Below are 19999 nucleotides of genomic sequence, written 5' to 3'. Positions count from 1 at the left end.
AGCCCTGTTATCTGTTCTCTCACTATTTGTCTATACCTTATTCCACTCCACCCACTTTCAATTCTCTGTTCTTCCGCATTTTGTCTTAAGCATTTCCGGTTACTGAAAATTACATTGTGGTGGATGGCAGCGCAGTGTTTTTATCTCATCTATAAAACTACCATACAGTGTAACAAACAACGCTTCCAGGATATTAAAGTGGGAACACATGAAAACTGAGCTCAAATGATCGGACGCCATCATGTTGCCTCATCCTTCATTAATTTTGACCCGCGAGGACGACATGAGAAAGTGGACTGTGGTAACTTCCGGTGACTTCTTCGTCCTGTCGTTAGCGGCTCACTGAGCAGCTATGATAAACTTTAAGAGTATCTACATAGTGGAAAGGTGGGCCGTGTGCTGTCAACCAGAGACGGAAAATTCACCTTGTGAACAAAGATGCTATCGCTAGCCACCATGCTAACCACCATGCTAACCACTCGGAGTGGGTGAAGCAGAGCAACCAGCTGTTCCTGCAGCTTCAATATTGTGGAAGGTTCAAGTCTCATTATATGAAATATACCAAGATGAAATCCTTTCAAACTTGAGCTTACGTCCATGTCTCAGGGTTGTCCACCTTGAGACATGGACAACCCTGCACTCACTCATCTTCTACATCAGAGCTTATGTTGCTTTAAAGTTAGTCAATGCTGCGCAAATCCACAGGTCGTATGCTGCTCCCCAACAGTCCTGTCTCTCCTCTTTATGTTCAGAACGTTTCAGAATGCTTTCATTTCGTTATCCAGTTGTTATGACAGCTCCGCAGGGCTAACCAGTTAGCCACGGAGCACCGACATACAGGACTGTCTCAGAAAATTAGAATATTGTGATAAAGGTCTTTATTTTCTGTAATGCAATTAAAAAAACAAAAATGTCATACATTCTGGATTCATTACACATCAACTGAAATATTGCAAGCCTTTTATTATTTTAATATTGCTGATTATGGCATACAGCTTAAGAAAACTCAAATATCCTATCTCAAAAAATTAGAATATTTCCTCAGACCAAGTAAAAAAAAAAGATTTATAACAGCAAAACAAAATCAAACTTTTGAAAATGTCAATTAATGCACTCAGTACTTGGTTGGGAACCCTTTTGCACGGATTACTGCATCAATGCGGCGTGGCATGGAAGCAATCAGCCTGTGGCATTGCTGAGGTGTTATGGAGGCCCAGGATGCTTCAACAGCGGCCTTTAGCTCATTTGCATTATTGGGTCTGGTGTCTTTCAGCTTCTTCTTCACAATACCCCACAAATTCTCTATGGGGTTCAGGTCAGGGGAGTTGGCAGGCCAATCGAGGACAGTAATGCCATGGTCAATACACCAGTTACTGGTGGTTTTGGCACTGTGGGCAGGTGCCAGATCATGCTGGAAAATGAAATCATCATCTCCATAGAGCTTTTCAACAGATGGAAGCATGTAGTGCTCTAAAAGCTCTTGGTACACAGCTGCATTGACTCTGGACTTGATGAAACACAGTGGACCAGCACCAGCAGCTGACATGGCTCCCCAAACCATTGCTGACTGTGGGAACTTCACACTGGATTTCAAGCAACTTGGATTGTGCTCCTCTCCAGCCTTCCTCCAGACTCTAGCGCCTTGACTTCCAAATGAAATACAAAACTTGCTTTCGTCTGAAAACAGGACTCTGGACCACTCTGCAACTGTCCAGTGCTTCTTTTCCATAGCCCAAGTCAGACGCTTCTTCCGTTGTCTTGAGTTCAGGAGTGGCTTGACCATGGGAATACGGCTATTATAGCCCATTTCCCGGACACGTCTGTGAACGGTGGCTTTTGATACCTGGACTCCAGTTTCAGTCCACTGTCTTTGAAGCTCCCCCAAATTCTGGAAGCGGCTCTTCTTCACAATGCTGTTAAGGCTGCGGTCCTCTCTCTTGGTTGTGCAGCGTTTCCTGCCACATTTCCTCCTTCCAACAGACTTTTTGTGAATGTGCTTTGAAACTGCACTCTGTGAACAGCCTGCTCTTTTAGAAATTTCTTTTTGTGTCTTACCCTCCTGATGAAGGGTGTCAATGATGGTCCTCTGGACAGCAGTCAGGTCAGCAGTCTTCCCCATACTTGTGATTTAGTTTACTGAACCAAGCTGAGTGTTTTTAAAGGCTCAGGGAAACCCTTGCAGGTGTTTCGAGTTAATTAGACGATTCAAGTGATTAGTTAAATAGCCTGCTAGTATACTTTTTCATGATATTCTAATATTTTGAGATAGGATATTTGAGTTTTCTTAAGCTGTGTGCCATAATCAGCAATATTAAAACGACAAAAGGCTTGCAATATTTCAGTTGATGTGTAATGAATCCAGAATGTATGACATTTTCATGTTTTTAGTTGCATTACAGAAAATAAAGGACTTTAACACAATATTCTAATTTTCTGAGACAGTCCTGTACACAGCCAGCCATGGAACACCAGAGCAGACACACGGCTAGTGGCGGTGAGCACCGACAGACAGTTAGCCACGGCTAGCAGCAACCCACACAGTTCTAGCCGTGGCTAGACAGGTGCACCGATCCACACACAGCCACGAGAGATGTTTAAAACTCAATTCAGAGATAGATTGTCAACCCCGTTCACCGTACAGAGCAAGCTGCTACTACAAGCAAAGACACAACACAGTAGTCCCACCCACCGGAAGTTTTAGGACAAAATGATGCAATATGGTGGCACCCTCATTTATGGCGCTGAATAAGGTCAACAGAAGTCTGTCTCTGTCTCCTTCTGCATTTTTGGTGTATTTTGTGAGTCACAGCGCCCCTAAAGGCCTGGCATATGTACAACATGCCCTTAAGCCTCGTGTTGAGCCGTGTTCATAGTGGACATGTGGATCGGATTTTCTTTGAGAACCCGGGGAGAAAAATATCATTTTGGTTTGTGTGGATGTGGCCTAAGGTCCTCCCTATTTTTCTGATTAGCAGTGTCAGGTGACTTTAACTTCTGCCTCAAATGGTCAACACATAGTAAGTTGTGGAAGAAACTGAACCAATGTGCCCAAGCTTCAGATATCCTGCAGTCAATTTGAGTCGGTTTTGAAAAGCAGGGCTTGTGAAGACTTGCTTTTTAAAAGTGCAGTGTCTATTTGGCTGCTCTCATTTGTTCAAGGGTCGGCACAGCAAATCATGATTTCCATCACTGACTTGGCTAGTTTTAGTTCTTGAAGCCCCTCTTGCTCCAATCACAGTGAAGAAACTCTACTACAAACATGGGATGTTTAATTTGACACACGCTTCACATTGGCCTCCCCTCATCAATGAGGACCCATTTTTACAGCAACGATTTCCAATGAAAACGCAAAAACTTTCGTGCTCTGAACCACTGGAAACACGACTTTTTGAAAATGCTCCCACTCCATCTCCATGGAAACGGTGGGACACTAAACTTGTCTGAAATGCTGCTACTGTTGTGCTTCACAACAGTAGTAAATAGTTCTTCTGCACTTGCTGAGTAGACAGACAAGAAGAACAAAGTTTCCTCCGTGGTGTCATGACTCCCAGTCCAGCAACACTGATTGACATGTTCACCACTGATGGCATATGTTCTAGAAATGAGACAGAACTTGTGTGGGAGGAAACTATTAGGGTTTCTATTAGTTAACGTAAAGAAATGTCTGAACACACAAAACATTTTCGAGCACTGATGTCTGGAGGTGTTACAAAAAATAAATCTAAATTGGTGCAAGCACTTGATTTCTTAAACAGTGAGAAATTATTTTATTCATCTCCAGCATTAACTCCAGGCAACCCCACCTGACCAAATGTATAATGTAACTCAATTCTAAACATTATAAACATTACAAACATTCAAGGACAAACATGTCTAAAATTGGACAACAGGCCTTTAATTCCATGGGAACATTCACATATAAGAATATAATCAGCAGCATCAAGTTATGTGCTGAATTAAGACAAGAATTTCTAATAACATTTTGGACATAATACATACACATCTGATTACCATCTTCACATTAGGGCAGAGAAGACTCAGATGGGCAAAAAAAAAACCTGTAGATTTTGTAAACAGTACATAGGTCTCTTCAACTTTTTACGGTTCTTTTTCCTGTTAACAATCAAATGCTTATGAGCTAAACAACTATTTAAACACCTGTTGGGATTTATGGTTGGATATTAGCGTTAAATTACTGTAAGTAATAGATTACTGGAAGTAATTTATGAAAAATTTTAATTATTAATGGAAGTAACTGGTCATTTACTCATGAACAACTCCTAAAGCAATTGAGTAATTACTTAAAAGTTAATAAATTATCAAAAATGATCTATTGATGGAAAATTATTAATTTGTATAAATTTGTTATTTATTTATTAATAATGAAAAGGGGGGGCACCACCAGATAAACTGGAAATAGCTAATACCAAAATATCAGTCTCGTTCGTAAAAGGTTTATTTAAGTTAATTAAGATTTTTGTGTGAAAATATAATAATCTTAAATAAAAGGAGAAGGTGTGTGATCCAAGCACAGACTGTTACAAACCAGTGAATTGTCAACAATAAATACACAATAATCACCAAGAAGCGTTCAATTCAGCTAACAGGCGTTTATTAACAAAATATATTAATTCATAAATAATTCAGAAATTATCTCATAAATCAACACATCCAAGTAGCAAACAACATCTAACACGGAGATCTAATCTATTAAACAGCAAACAATATGTACAAAGAGTGTGTGTGTGTGTGTGTGTGTGTGTGTGTGTGTGTGTGTGTGTGTGTGTGCGCGTGTGTGTGTGTGTGTGTGTGTGTGTGTGTGTGTGTGTGTGTGTGTGTGTGTGTGTGTGTGTGTGTGTGTGTGTGTGTGTGTGTGTGTGTGGATGGTCTGGAGTGGAATGGGCTTAATGACCTCTACCGTCCACCAGGTGGAGGCAGACGTCGGCGGGTCAGTGTGGTGACTGTGACGACCACTGGGGCCGTGCGGCGGCACGCAGAAGGAGAGCGCAATGACTCGATGTGTCCACCAGGTGGACGTCAAGACGGATTGCGATGACCCACGCGACCACTAGAGGCATATGACTCGCTCTTTCTAGGGACGCGGCGGTTGCTTGGCGGCAAGATAAACAAGACGTCCGTCGCGTGTGTATGCGCGAGGGCGGTCTCAGAGAGAAGCGGTCTCACCTACTGTAAAACGAACGGGCGGTTCCGTTGGCCCGGTTCTAAGTGGATGTCGGGACATGCAGTTAGAACTCTGGTGATCGATGCAGATGTGGTATAGCAGCACCCGATAGCAGTTGGTTGCTAACTGTGGCTGTGTGTGTGTGTGTGTGTGTGTGTGTGTGTGTGTGTGTGTGTGTGTGTGTGTGTGTGTGTGTGAACATTTCCTTAAAATTCAATTCAAATTGTTTTAATAATAATATTAACAATGGCTTGGATTTATATAACGCTTTTTTCACACTGACTCAAAGCGCCTACAGAGACCATTATTCATTCATATCAATCCCAACAGTGATGGTAAGCTACGTTGTAGCCACAGCTGCCCTGGGGCATGCTAACAGAGGCGTGGCTGCCATTTTGCGTCAACAGCCCCTCTGACCACCACCAACATTCATGCACCATTCATACCCATAAACTGCACCAGGTTCCTGTCCTGTCCATTCCTACATGACCCCAGGTTCTATTTCATCCCTACTGACCACCAGAGGCAGTGCTTTAGCACTGGATATCGACGTCTCATGTACACACTGGTCGAGCACCGATACCAACAAAGTCACCTGTGATCCCCAAGTGACCTCCCGGAGTCTATAAGTTCCGATGTCACCGGTGGATCGTTTCCTTGGAGTCTTCTTGCGCACTTATGGTCTATTGAACGTTAGTCCCGTGAAGATTGTAGAGAGGAAAACTTTGGCACGAGCCGCAGTGTTGGCAGCCCCACGACCTTACAGGTTGGAGCTGTGAGCCTGTGTTTGCCCTCCAAGGGGCTGGATTGGACGCCATAATACGGTATCTGTGCCATTATGAACATTTTGGCTGAACACATTTCTCGCATCAACGACTCTGCAGACGTGGTTGTCTTTTAGCAGGTTTATTGATACTAAAGGAAGAAATAGGTGTTATGAGTTATCAACACACTAGCTTGCATACCTGTATATTCCGCTTGTATCGCTTTTACTCAGAACTGTTAATAACATGACCATATATGGGAGGAAGCAACTACAGGCACCAGTTTGCAACATATGTCGAGCTGACATCCAGCTTGTCTGAAGAAAGTATGATTGTGATATCTAAAACTTCTCAGGACAGAACACGAGATATAGCCAGTTTCGATAAAGACAACATGTGATATCCACATGCTTACCAACCATGGCATGTAGCCACAGTTCATGCATGAATCCACTGATAAACCTGAGCTCAGATAATTGATGTCCAAACAGGGTGGGCAAAGATTTTGACCATCCTCCAGCACCAGAGGGGCCAGGCACATCTTTTTGGTTTTTATTTTCCAAAAGTGCACAACAAAAAGTGCAAAGTGCCAAAAAAGTATATTGGAGGATTCAGGAGTGTGGCTTCTCCAGCAGCAGAACCCTGAATGATGTTAAAAGGTGCCTTAAATACAGTTCCCTCAACTGGGTGAAACCATTAAAACTCAATAGGTGACAAAAGTTGACATTAGTGTCTTAAAACTAAGTTAAAATCCTCCCAACCAAAACCATAACTATAACTTAATGAAACAAAACTCCTATTAGAACCAAACACCTAGATAATAAAATAAATCCTAAATCCTGATAAAACTATGTTCCACCCCCCAATTGCTTCTCCTCTTGGTTCAGCCCGGAACCTTCTTTGGCGGTGTTCGTGCAAGGGGGAATCTTTTGCCTGGACACCGGCCTGAACACAAGAGAAGAAGGTAAGTGAAACTCTCCTCATACACCACACAACACTCTCACCCACATCTTAAAACATTCACAGCACACTATTATGATCGATTATGATAAAGCAGCTAGTGGATCCACACGCTGCACCTTTATGGAAGTGCCTTTATTTTACACTGACCTCCTGCTGTACAAAATGTCTGTACACGCCACTGAACATTATGTTTTTGTCCCATATTTGTATGAGAGACTGATAGCATGTAACCAAGAGGAGTACCGGCACTTATTTCTTTCCACTTGAAGCACTGCCTGGATTTAATTCCAATATTCAACACTTAAACATTAGTTTTAAATAAGAGATACTTTTCACTTCTTTGATTGCTCTGTAATAGAACTAAGACTACAAACGGTTCTTTCCATAATAACAATTATTGTCTTCTCGTGATGTACGATGTGAATAACAAAATATTGGTAATATCAATTATGGCTTTATCATTACCTCATACTTCATCTCAAGCACTACCATTACACTTAAAATTAATTTGTTAGTTGCCATATTTCTTTTTGATGGGATATTGCCATTATTTTGGAATTAGCTATGCTACTTTTTCGTTGATAATGTTCGCAGTCATGAATATCAATCAATAATTGAGCAAATTAACATTGTTGCAATGTTTCGATTTCCAGTGACTTATGTTGTTTCTAATCTTATTTTGAGGAAAATGAGACCTGTTTGGTTTTTGTTCCAATTTCATTGAGGTCATTAGCTAACTTGACTGGACTATCATCTGGTTTCATAGATAATTTGTCTATCATCTACATAGCAATGGCAGTTAATGGAGTGTTTCCTGACTCAAGGTCCCATGGTGGATATTGTGACTGCGGGATGAAACCGGAGCACCTGGAGGAAACCCACTCACATAAAGTTGCTGAACTAAGACTTGACCAACTGCAGCAACCCCAGATCAGCTTGAGATAGACCCCTCCAACCCCTCCTGAGCCTCTGAATGGTGCCACAGAACCTCTTTTAGGCCAACTGAAGGTCCCTCTCCATGGCCTCACCAAATTCCTCCCATTATGCGCACTTTGCTTTGTCAACCGCTACAGCTGCAGCCCTTTGACCCGCCAATACCTGTCTGCTGAGTCCAGAGTCCCCTGAGCCAACCAGGCTCTAAAGGCCTCCTTCTTCAGCTTAACAGATTCCCGGACCACTGGTGTCCACCAGGGTTGGAAGTCTATTTAACAAAATGTGGTGATCTACTGTATCATCCAGGATGGAAAGCTTCTGAGCGTCCATATTACACCTGATGTCATTAACAATCTTTACAAGGGCTGTCTCGGTACTGTGGTTCATCCTAAAACCAGACTGATTTCTCTCTAAGATATCCATTATATTTAAAAAGTAATTTCATTGGATTAAAACCAGTTTCTCTAAAAACTTTATTAAGAAACGTAAGTTGGATACTGGTGGGTAGTTCTCAAGAGTGTTGGGGTTTAAATGACTCCTTTTCAGAAGGGGCTTCACCGTCATTTTAAAGGCAGCAGGGAAAACACCGTCTGTAGAAAGTAATTCCTGATGTTAAGAATCTCAAACTCAAAGAACCCATAGAATGTTTTAAAAAACAGTGTGGGAATCTGGTCTAAAAGGCAGGTTGTGGGGTTAACTTGGGAGAAACCTCCACCAAGCGTCTTGGCATCAACAGGGACAAAACTCTCCAGTGTCTCCTCTGGTAGAGACAACACTTAAAAGGTCAATTGTGGAAAAGAGAAATCTGGGATTGTTTCTATTATCTGAAATAAGTTTTGAAAAATGAGATGTTCTTGATTGTTTGACTTCTGAGTTGTTGACAGAAGTTTTTATGGTGAATAGTTAATTTAGATTTCCTCCATTTCCTCCATTTCCTTTCTGCACTCCCACATTGCCTCTTCAGCTTTTTAGTTTCCTTGTTTCTCTACTGAGGCAGAGGTTTGTTTTTAATGGTTTTTGTTTTTAGTGGTGCCACTGAGTTTAGACTTGTCGTCAGTTTACTGTTAAAATGATTCACAATAAAATCACAGGACGCAGGTAAAATGTCATCAGGAGAGCACTGTAACATTTGCATAAGATTTGCCATCAGGGCTGCGGGGGTTCACAGAGAGACCAAGCACTACTTCCTTCCGGAGTCGCCGCCGGGATGTTGATGTCCGGGATGGAATTTGTAGGTCCGACGTCTCAACCAGACCCTGGGCAACTCCACCTGGTACCGATGAGGATGACGCCGGGATGACTGAGCGGGTAGCCAGGGAGGCACCGCCGGCCGCTGGAGGCGCATGTGCGCCAGCAGACCTGTTTGCTGCAGCGTCCCCGGTGATCGCATCCACTGAGGGATAATTTAATGTCAACAAATGATGATTTTATCAAAATATTTCCCCAATAACTGGATTTGGAGGAGTTGTTTCCAAAATATGTAGATAAAGTCCATCCTCTCTCCCACTCTGATGACATCACTAACTGCAGCTGCGTTCATCAGTGTTGCGTCATTCACACCAAGAATTACACACCACCTCAATCAAACTGATCACTTAAATTGCATGTCCTGACTTTCCAAATAAAAGTGTCAAACTCCTTCAAAATAAAGTCCTTGTTTTTGAGCTGACATGCTTATATCTGCGACATAAACAAGCAAACATGCTACTGTATTGTTTTTTGATTAGCTCACATGCTATCGGGCCACATGCGGCATGCCATAATATAAACGGTGCCATCATTGCCGGACCTGGCCCACATCCGGTTGACATACAACTTGCCATTCCTTAAGTCAGCCAGCAGTGCCGGATTGATACCGGATCTGGGACAGACTCGCCTACTGTGTGGGTTACAATCAAACTTAGTTGTCTGTCCATACAAATGTCTGTGTTCTCCCATTGTTAATGTTTATAGTGTATTTCTCTCTGCTGTATGTGTGTGAGATTTCATTACAAAAACAACCAAGAGCAACATGGCCCAACATGAAAACCACCATTTTCAGCATTTCTGCCCTTTCTGTGTAAATGCAAAACATTTTCACTTGATGTCTTTTCACGTGAGACGTCGTGAAAACGTGGCATCAACCTGAGCAGTTGAGGGTGAAGGACCTTGCTCACAGACCCACAGTGACGACTCGCTTGCAGTGGGGATTCAAATCGGCAAACATTTGTTGACAAGCTCATTTTTCTCAGTCTCAAATACAGAAATCTCGATACAATAGAAGTTTTCATGTTTCTCAATAGACGCGTTCCTGCAGGATCAGTTGGAAAGAGCAAGCACAACCAGGAGAGCTCACACTGTAGCTGCATTCCACTATAGTTTAGTCTAATTAATCAGATATCAGAGGGACTTTAGAGAGCAGGCCAGCTACAGAAGCGGAGCTAGACTTGAGATTCAAAGGTGTGTTTGACCTAATCTCATTAGAGATTATTTGCAGGCTCTTGACAGGATGGCAATCCAGGCCTCCAGCCTGAAAGCTGCAAATGCTTCAGATCAATGTCCTACAATGGTAATTAATGTCCAGAACTGATGGGTTACTGGGTTGTTTCAAGCATCCAGTCAGTATGTACACTTAACTGTACTGAGAGGAACTGTTGCCTATGTTTCAGTGAAACACCTTGCAGAGTCGAGTAACAAGGTCACAGCTGGGTGGCCTGAATGCTCATGAAGACGACAAGGTCCAACATCACAGATAATGTAAAGCTGCTCTGCTTCCCCAAAACCTCAATCATATTCTACACTTCAGGGAATTAAGCTACATCTCGGGAATTCAGTGTATATGAGGAGGCGTCAAAATAAGCTTACGAGGATTAAAACGGCCATTCCTACAACTTTCATCGAGAAAATATTCCCATTCTACATTTCTGCAAACTATGTGTTCAGTATTAATGTTTGTGGGCTGTCAGAACTGTTGTTAATCAGCCAACACATCAATCAAGCTTTATTTGCATATCAACCTGAGGGGAGTGAAGTGGAAATGTGCCAGAAGAAATTTGCAAAGACCCAAGAAGGAAAATTAGATGTAAAAATTGATACATGGACACATACATCGGTGTTTGTAAGTATGCAGACATATATTTGTATGCGTTGACGAACGCACAGAAAGTTTCATTAAAATCTGCTTTATGTTGAGATTGCTGTATTTTGGGGGTTTTGCAAAAATATCGACATTTCCAAAATGTATATTCTGCACCACAACAAATAAAAACTTTAAAATGTAAATTGAAAGGTTACTATGGCACTATTTTACTAGTCTGGCCCACTAAATACACATACAAAACAATTCACTTGTGTTCAATTCACTTTTCAATGCAAGGCACCAGCAAACAATTTAACCTCTTGATTTTGGACAGCAGCAAATAACTACCGTATTGCAAAGCCTGTGTTGTGTTATGTTTCCCAGAAGAGGTAGCTGACATGTTCTATTGTACTCGCATTGGGCACTACAATCATCTTATAATGAAATATTCAGCATGGCTAAAATAACAAGGCATTAAATGATTGATTTATGAAGGGCAGCAGTTTAAAATAATGCATTTTACTACTTGTAATTTTTGTCAATGCACACAACTTCATTAAAAAAAAATTACATAAAATTACACTGTAATTTTTAATTTATCTGTAAAATTAAGGTGATCTCACCAGGATATAGGGGAAACATTTTTCAAAGGAATGAAAGGAGTGTTGGGATACTGGATGAAGGTGGGAATATTGCCTGCTACTTTGCCCAGCACCAGGGAAAATAAAAATAAAAATTCTAACACTGGTCAAATTTTTCCAGCAAACTAGTGAACCTCAAAAATGCTGCTTGTGTTGCATACAGCAAACCCAACTCTACCTCCACATCTTGTTGCCTTGGAAACAAAAAGCCCACTGAGGAGTCATGAGTGAATAATTCTGCGAGACATGGGGATGTAATTGAATCCGATACAACCAGTCTACAGGGGTTGAAGTATGAAGGTGTGCATATATGAATACGTTTGTGTGAGTATACATGATGCACCAGACATGCGTTACTGCTGGAGGGGAGGCACTTTGGTGTTTACAGGAGATGCACCCGGATCAACACCAGCGATACCAGTCTGTGTGCCCCCCACCCCCCACGCCCCACCACCCACCCCGCAAACATCATGGCTGTGAGCAGACTCTGCAGGAGCTTCAAAAATAAACATCACTTCTCTCTCTCTCTCTCTCTCTCTCTCTCTCTCTCTCTCTCTCTCTCTCTCTCTCTCTCTCTCTCTCTCTCTCTCTCTCTCTCTCTCTCTCTCTCTCTCTCTCTCTCTCTCTCTCTCTCTCTCACCACTGGTGCAGTTTGCATCATAGCATTGTTTCTGTGCAAAAGCCAACACACTGAAATGTGAAAAACAAGACACAGGAGGGAATATCCAGCAGGTGCTGCCACACCCTTTTATTTACTGTCCACTTCCTGTTGAGTAATGGCCTGTCGAATCCAGTTACCCCCCACCACCAACACTTCATCTAATATGTCACAGCATGGGCTTTAAAAATGCTGCTTTTTTTCCCATCCTGTGCCACATTTCATGATATATAGATATTAAATGTATAGCTGAATGTCATAAAATATCTTCACCTGTGGCTATTTGTCATGTGCTCTTCTGTGCTGTTGGTGCTGCCCGCTTTTTATACGTCGATAAAATTTACTTTTAAGCCAACTTAAAAAATACAATATATGCATGTGTTCTGACTGCACAAACATAGTAGAGAAGCTATGATGAGTTGCATGAAAGAACAAACAATTTTTAGTTTTGAAATTATTTTAAAAAGTGTTGAGCTAAACCAAGTTTCTTTCTTTCCCAAAGTAAAGACAATCATGAATATGTTTAGTTTTATCTTTTCTTTTCATGAATTTTGATGACCAGCACTAAGACGGCCTTCTAGTCTTAAAAACCATGAGGGAATGGACCAACTTCAAACAACCTATTAAAACTCAAAAATGTAAAGTAATAGCTGCCCCAACCCTGAATCCTCGCGTCAGATGATTAAAGAGAGAATAGGCTTTGCTTCAACCTGACAATTCTTCATTAGAAATCGAAACAAAAAGAAAAGAGGTATTAACATTTTAGCATCTTCCTGCAGAGAGAAATTCATACTAATAGGTTAAAATCTCATTTGAATCCAATTATGCCCTTGCCATTCAATTGAAGTGTTACAAAGCTCAGCAGCCACGTGTAACAGAGGTAATGAGCCGGAGCCTCCATCTTCATAGGCCTGTAAACAATGGGGAGTGGGGGTCTTCCAGCTTGAGAACATGGACAAGAAATTGCAATCATGGGATCTCCTGAATGCTCATTGATAGTGATAGTTGCCATGGCGATGCTGGTTTAAAAAGAACCTAATTCCTGACGCTGTTCTTTCAGTGCAAACCCTCTGAACATACACAAATACACACTGCTTTACGCTGTTTTCATCCGTGAAGGTAAAAGTTGCTCTGTGGCACAACACACGACCACTCCTAACCCCACGACTTTGTCACCTCTGTCTTTGAGGTGATCACTTCTGTAACATAGCAATAAAACAATTCACTTTGTGTGTTAACAAAGGAGCATGAGTGGCATTAGTTTTACGTCTCAAAGCAAGGGGGGTGGTGGGCTGAGATCACTTCATCACAATTTGAAAAGGTCAAATCTGCATCCATGCAACACCAGATTCATGATATTGCTATAAGTGATGAAAAAGCTTGGGGGTGACAGGTCCCTTTTTCTGTTTACAGTTCAGTTTCAACTGTTGTACACTGCAAAATAAAAGGTATAAAAAACCCACAAAAAAAACAGTTCCATTACAGTCATAAATAACCTGCAGATGTTATTGACTCTATAAGCGAGGAAACACCCAAACAAAGGTCACCGTGTCTGGAACTTACGCAGCAAATCTGGTGAAGGCGAGCACAATGAGTGGCAGTGATGGAGGCCTGAAAAAACAACCCGTTCTCAGCTTTTAAGGCAGTAGTGGAGGAAACAATCACTGGGAGGACAACAGCTTTTGACATGATTGCTGTGTTTTCAATTATAGATGTGTTTCCATGTGACTACTAACGAATTCTGGTTCAATCCACGAAGTCCACTTCACAGTTTTTTCTTTTAAGCTGAAAAAAAATAAACACAACCTACAGAAAAAAAAAACATTTTACATAATAGCTGAGATCTGTCACCTACTTCAAAAACAATTCATCAATTAATATTATAAACATAATTATCACTAACATAACCAATAGTTCACTGGCTCGCAGTCTTGCCTCAGAACAAGATGTCCAAGGTTTGAGTCACATTTAATCTTGAAAGGGAAGTTATTCAGTCTTTTGGCATGGGTTTCTATGTGGAAATGACCATCGGTGGCAAGTTGGTTCATCTCCACAACATTCCAGCACCAATGTGAAGTGTAATTTCTCCTGGCCAGTTGTCACTATATTCACACTTATTCACACCTTCCTACATTTTCTCTGCAACATTTCGGCCCGTGGGGATGCCAAACATAAGGATGCTAAGCTAACCAGCTGATCCATATCTTGGTCTCGACCCGCCGGCCGAGCCAACCGGAGGGCCCAGTTCTGGCCCGCGTGAGCCGGACAGTAGGGGCCGGACAGTAGGGGTCTGTGGTCTGCAAGGTCTGTGAGGAGCGCAGTGAGCATCTCGGCTCACTGCGCCGAGTAACAGCTGATTGACGGCTAAGCTAACAGCTGATTGGTGCCGATGCTATGCTAGCGGCTGACTTATGAAGTTGGTTTCATTCTCGATCCTCTCGGTGGAAAAGACATTAAGCGCTGTGTGTCCTGGACAGAACAAGACAGGTGCTCACCATAATACCAGCTGTGTTATACATTTTGATTTATAAGTCACTCATGACGAGCAGGACCAGCCCAACTCTGAAAAAAAGTGCAACTTATAGTCTACAAAATACGGTAATTGGTCGTTTTAGATTGCACATAGTTGTGAATGTTTTTGTCGGTCTCGTTGTGTTTGTCTTGTGATAAACTGTCCAGATTGTAAAGCCACGTCTACAAAATGTTTTCAAGTAAAAACAAAAGAACTTTTCTTGCATTTTTGAGTGTCCGTTCAAACACACTCGCTCCGGTTCTGTGAAGCAGATCATCAATCAGCGCCAGCCAATCAGCTCTGAGCATCTAAATGACGTTGCTAGTGGGGCTTCGGGCTTTAAGCCCCACAAGGCATCAAAATCACTTGAACTGAATGAATGGAGCCACAGCCTGAGCATAAGCGCTTACGCTTTACTGCATGCAATACACACTGCATGGTGAGAGAGGGGCGAGAACCACTAATTCAACCATCGGTGTGGATCAGGAGAAAACAACCTGAAGCAGCAAGATACTCTGCATGCAGTCCTTTCTGATGACACCAGGTGAGGTGCAGCCCCACCTGCCCCTAATGACCAGTCGCCCCTGTTTCCTCCGACTTTGTAGTTTTAGAGTCACCTGTAATAGCAATCCAACTTATGTCCATATGAATGTCCGTGCACTCGCCATTGTTAATGGTTACAGTTTGGTTTCACTACAAAAACAGCAGCAATGCCTTTTCACTTGAACGTTATTTTTACCAATAATGAGCTGGGCTCAGCTCCACTTCCCTGGTGACCCTGAACTGGAAAAATCTATAATAAATGATGCATGTGTGAATTTACAGTAAAATACAAGTTGATTTTGTTTGTATATTTGTGTCTTGCTTCCTAAATATACAAATAAATATAGAATAGCACTTCACTCAGTTGGGTGAGCTTTACCCCTCCAGTAAGTGTATATAAGAATGAAACTCCTATTTCTGGACCGAACAGAATAAATTCAGCAAAGAATACATTTGGGATGATTGTGGGGATTCGAATAAATCTACTCAGCTCCAGCTCCTATGTGTGTTTTAAATTCACAGATGTACAACAGCAAACCATGAGCATGGCCTCCTCCGCTTAAGGTTTGGAGCCTTGTTCGCCTCCCCAATCCCCCCTAAAGCGCTGCCCCTGGACACGGACATGACAAGACAGCAGGCAGAGTCTCAAAATATCTCCAGTCTGGGTACTGTGCTGAACAGATCATTGATACTAATATATATTGCCACTCCTTGCTTCTTATTGATTTTGCATTGCACTTTGTTTACCAGCATATCCACATTAAGCATCGCAATGTGATTCATGAGCAAAACAAGTATCATCGGGACACTTTAAAGACAAAATGAGTCCTGGCAGCGCCTAAAAGCTCCAAGAGCAATGCTCAATCTTTATAAACTCTGACTTGTTTTTTTGTTTTTTTTAAGTAAAATATCTAATGATTATACTATAAAAATTTATTGTCTTAAATTTTATTTAAGTACCCTCTACTGATGTAGCCTCTCCTAAGATTATTAGTCATCACATCTCAGATATAATGGCTATGAGACTATCATTGAACACCATTTTCTCATTGACGAGCAAGTAAAATCATAATTAGGAACATCATTTCCAGGAAAGAAATCTGTGGGAGGTTTATTGCACTGAAAGAAGAGGAACACAAAACATTCGAGGTCATTTTTCCTCTCAGAAAAATCACGACGACGGGGAAAACAAATATATTTGAAAGAAACAAACAAGAGGAAAGAGGCACTCCTTTCGATTAAACCCTTTAGCTAAGAGGCAGTGAATAATATATTTGGTAAATTATTCATTGTGAGGGTTTATTGATAAAAACGACTTGTTCCCAGAGCAGGGCCTAAACATCTGCAGGGAAGCTGCAGAGAAACGGGGAAGAAAAATGACTTTAAAAATAACAACTCATTTACTGCCTGTATTGTGTCAAACGTCATCTTCAAATGTTAATCAGAAATGATCTCCACACGAGTCATGCTTCAATCAGTGACAACCGTGGAATATAAAACATGCTCCAGATTTTACAGTGTATTACACCGACACATTCAAGATTTGCACACATTTATGACTTTCTAATTACATTTCGACTTGTAAGACTGAAGCACTGAGTTGGATGAAGAATCTAATTAAAGATATCTACAATTCGCTTTGAATAACCGTAAAACTTAATGGTTAATTTCTTCTAATCGCAATGTAATTAGAGATATTGTAAATTAAAAAACTGACGAAATATTAAATAGAAATGCTCTACTATATGGCAGCGTCTGTCGGCAGTGGGGCTAATATTTCATGCCCCTGTGACATACCGTCACCTCGCAACTGTTCTGTGTCAAATGAGGAAGAAATTGGCCAAGTTTCATTATATACTCTAACATGTACAGCGTCTAGACCCTTGTAATACTGCAAAAGGTTAGGGATAATGTAATATAGATATATAATATATATACTGTAGATAGACATAAATAAAATCAGGATGAACTCAATTTAAAGTTTATAAGAGAACATTTCTGCAGTAGCTGTCTGGCTCTCTGGAGCCGATTAAAGCTGACTGAGTGAAGGCAGGGTACCTTCTGGACATATTACCAGTCGTAACGCCAGTCTGAAACAGAGCAAACACACAGAAACAGATAATCACACTGTAAAGGCCCCAGTTAACTATAAAGGCATGTTTTCAGACTGAGGGGGAAAAAAACTATTGACATCCACTGGGAGAACATAAAAAACACAGGAAGGACTCAAACCAGAGATAATACTTTGCAACCCAAGAATATATTTTAAATGGCTCATTTGAAATAGAGTAATATAACAGCAAAACATGTCAAAAGAAAAGTCGTGAAAGTGATAAGAAAAGCCTGAAAAAGAACAGAAAAATGCACAATGTCCCTCTGTAAGCAGTTATTCTTGGTGGCAACAGGCCAGTAACATGACAGGATAAGAACGTTTCAGAACAACTAGATGTAAAGATGAGCAGAGGTTCACAATCTTCGAGAATCTACATCTTAAAAAGTGTTTCTCAGTGTAATATAGAAAGATTTTTCCATTTAGAGTGCATATGTTTTTAAACAGTTTAACACATTTGGAGAGAAGGGTCAGTGTTGGATCCTGGTGACGTTCAAGCCTTCAGTCTGCTCTGCACAAAGAAACTTGATTCTGTAGAGGAAACAACTGCCTGTGAACACAGTTCAAACCAAAAGTCAACTTGAACCAGTTTTGTGCACAAATGAAATCATATATGAACAGAAAATTAAGCAGCGTCTTCCCTGGTCAAGTGTTCAGGAAAACCTGACAAGACACTATAATGTTTAAAAGTATGTAGACTTTTTAAAACATTTTTATCAAGTCAATATTCCAACCGCTTCCCGTGGACTCACCACCTGCAGGAAAGGTTCTTAATTGGTGCAATGTGATCTGGGTGACAGTGCTCAGACTGCCACCCCCGTGACCCGTAAACGGATAAGAGGGAGAAAATGGATGGATGGATGGAATATTCCAACCACATTTCTTCTCTTTCAAGAAAGTCCTTGAACAATGCAATGTGCAATGCAACGTGCTCGACCTCCACTGCAACAACCAAAGACACTTGGAAATATGGAGCAGGTGAGATCGGGGATTGAACGGATACCTTTGGGAGTAAAAGATTGTCCGCTCTACCGACCGAGCCACAGCTGCCTGTAGATCTCTCCTGTGTTAGCAGGACATTTCCACAAGTTATTAGCATTTTAAAACCATAACAACACTGACAAATATTGTCAACAAAAGCAGTGATTTGCAAGTCACGAGCTCGCCTCTAAAGGTAATTATCAAATAACATTTCAGACCCACTCAGTCCAACAAGGACCTAATTAAAGTAGCAACATCAGCACATGTGGGCTCCTCCCCCCCGAGACACCCACAATAAACAAGTTAAGCAGCTAATTACACGACAGTAAACGATTTCCCACTGAGGGTATGTGAGCCATACAGTCTTAGCCGTTTTATTTATGGAGGCTCAACTTCCTGATGACGTGCATTCACACAGCCACCTGTCCCGATAGATCAATGGCATAATGAAACTCCTTGGCACCACGACACTGCTTTTCCCCTTTCATTTTATTCCCATGCACTTCATACCACAGTTGCCAACATAAGTCAGAGACGGTGGCCTCTTCAATTATGTGACAGTGGGGAAGAAAGTACAGCATGATAGATCATGTCAAAGCTCCGAGGAATCGTATACAGTAGACAGCAAAGCACGGGCTGTCCATCTCTCAACAGTCTCAATTAGCCACTGTAAAGCTCGACGCACGCCGCTCTTACAAAAACAACAAGCGTCTCTGTCACAACCACCAGCCTCGGCTTATTTTCACAGCGAGAAAACTGTGTATTCAGATGAGCTGGATTGGCCCATCCATCAGCAGGGGAGGTGAGTCAAATTGAAATCTGACATTTAGAGCCTCAACGCCTTTGCTCACTGGCTCTGATATGAACTATAGCATGTGACAAATTGTTTGTGTCAGGCCGGCCCCTGGGTGAAGCCTCTGATCATGTTTAGGGTTGAAATGGGCCCATGTCACATTTCACTGAAAGGTCATATTTTGTGTTCATTAATGAGCCCTTTGTTTTTTTGTTGTTTTTTTCTTTAAACATACAGCCGGTGGAGGGTGTTGAGGATTATTGTGGTAATCTGAGGCCGAGCCAGCTCACAAATACTGCCTCACTTGTTTTTGACTCCCCTCAATATCGGGACATGAGGAGTCATGAGGTGCTAAAATAAGACTGTCAGAAACAAACATCACAGGGGGGATTTGCTGACGCAGTCTGCCGAGCCCAACTGTGTTGCCTCCGTAAAGTTTATAAAAAAAACAAAAACAATAAACAATTTCGCTCTGCCACTTTAAGTTTCTACGAAAGAGTAAAGAGGCACAACAACTGCAAAACCCATCACTCTCTCTGCATGTAAAAGATGTTCTCTGTAAATTTCACAAATGAAAATGTCCGGGACTAATTTGATCCTGTCGCACGGTGTCCATTTACCGCCGAAATAAGGAAGCTATCTGTAATTCATTTAACGTCAGTGCCAGATAAATTAACTCATATGCAGAAGCAGCATCGATGTGTGACACAGCCTACATTACTGCTGAAAGTCTCTCTGATTAACCAGCTTGCTGAAGAGACAGCAAGATAAGAGGAGTCATTTTCTTTCCAGCAACGTTCGCCAAGGTTTTTCACTTGAACTTTAATATGAGTTTGTACTGGGCAGAACATGACAGTTCAC

The sequence above is a fragment of the Lipophrys pholis genome (genome assembly GCF_963383615.2).
Source record: "Lipophrys pholis genome assembly, chromosome: 6".
Taxonomy (NCBI): domain Eukaryota; kingdom Metazoa; phylum Chordata; class Actinopteri; order Blenniiformes; family Blenniidae; genus Lipophrys; species Lipophrys pholis.
Note: the sequence above shows the minus strand (reverse complement) of the source record.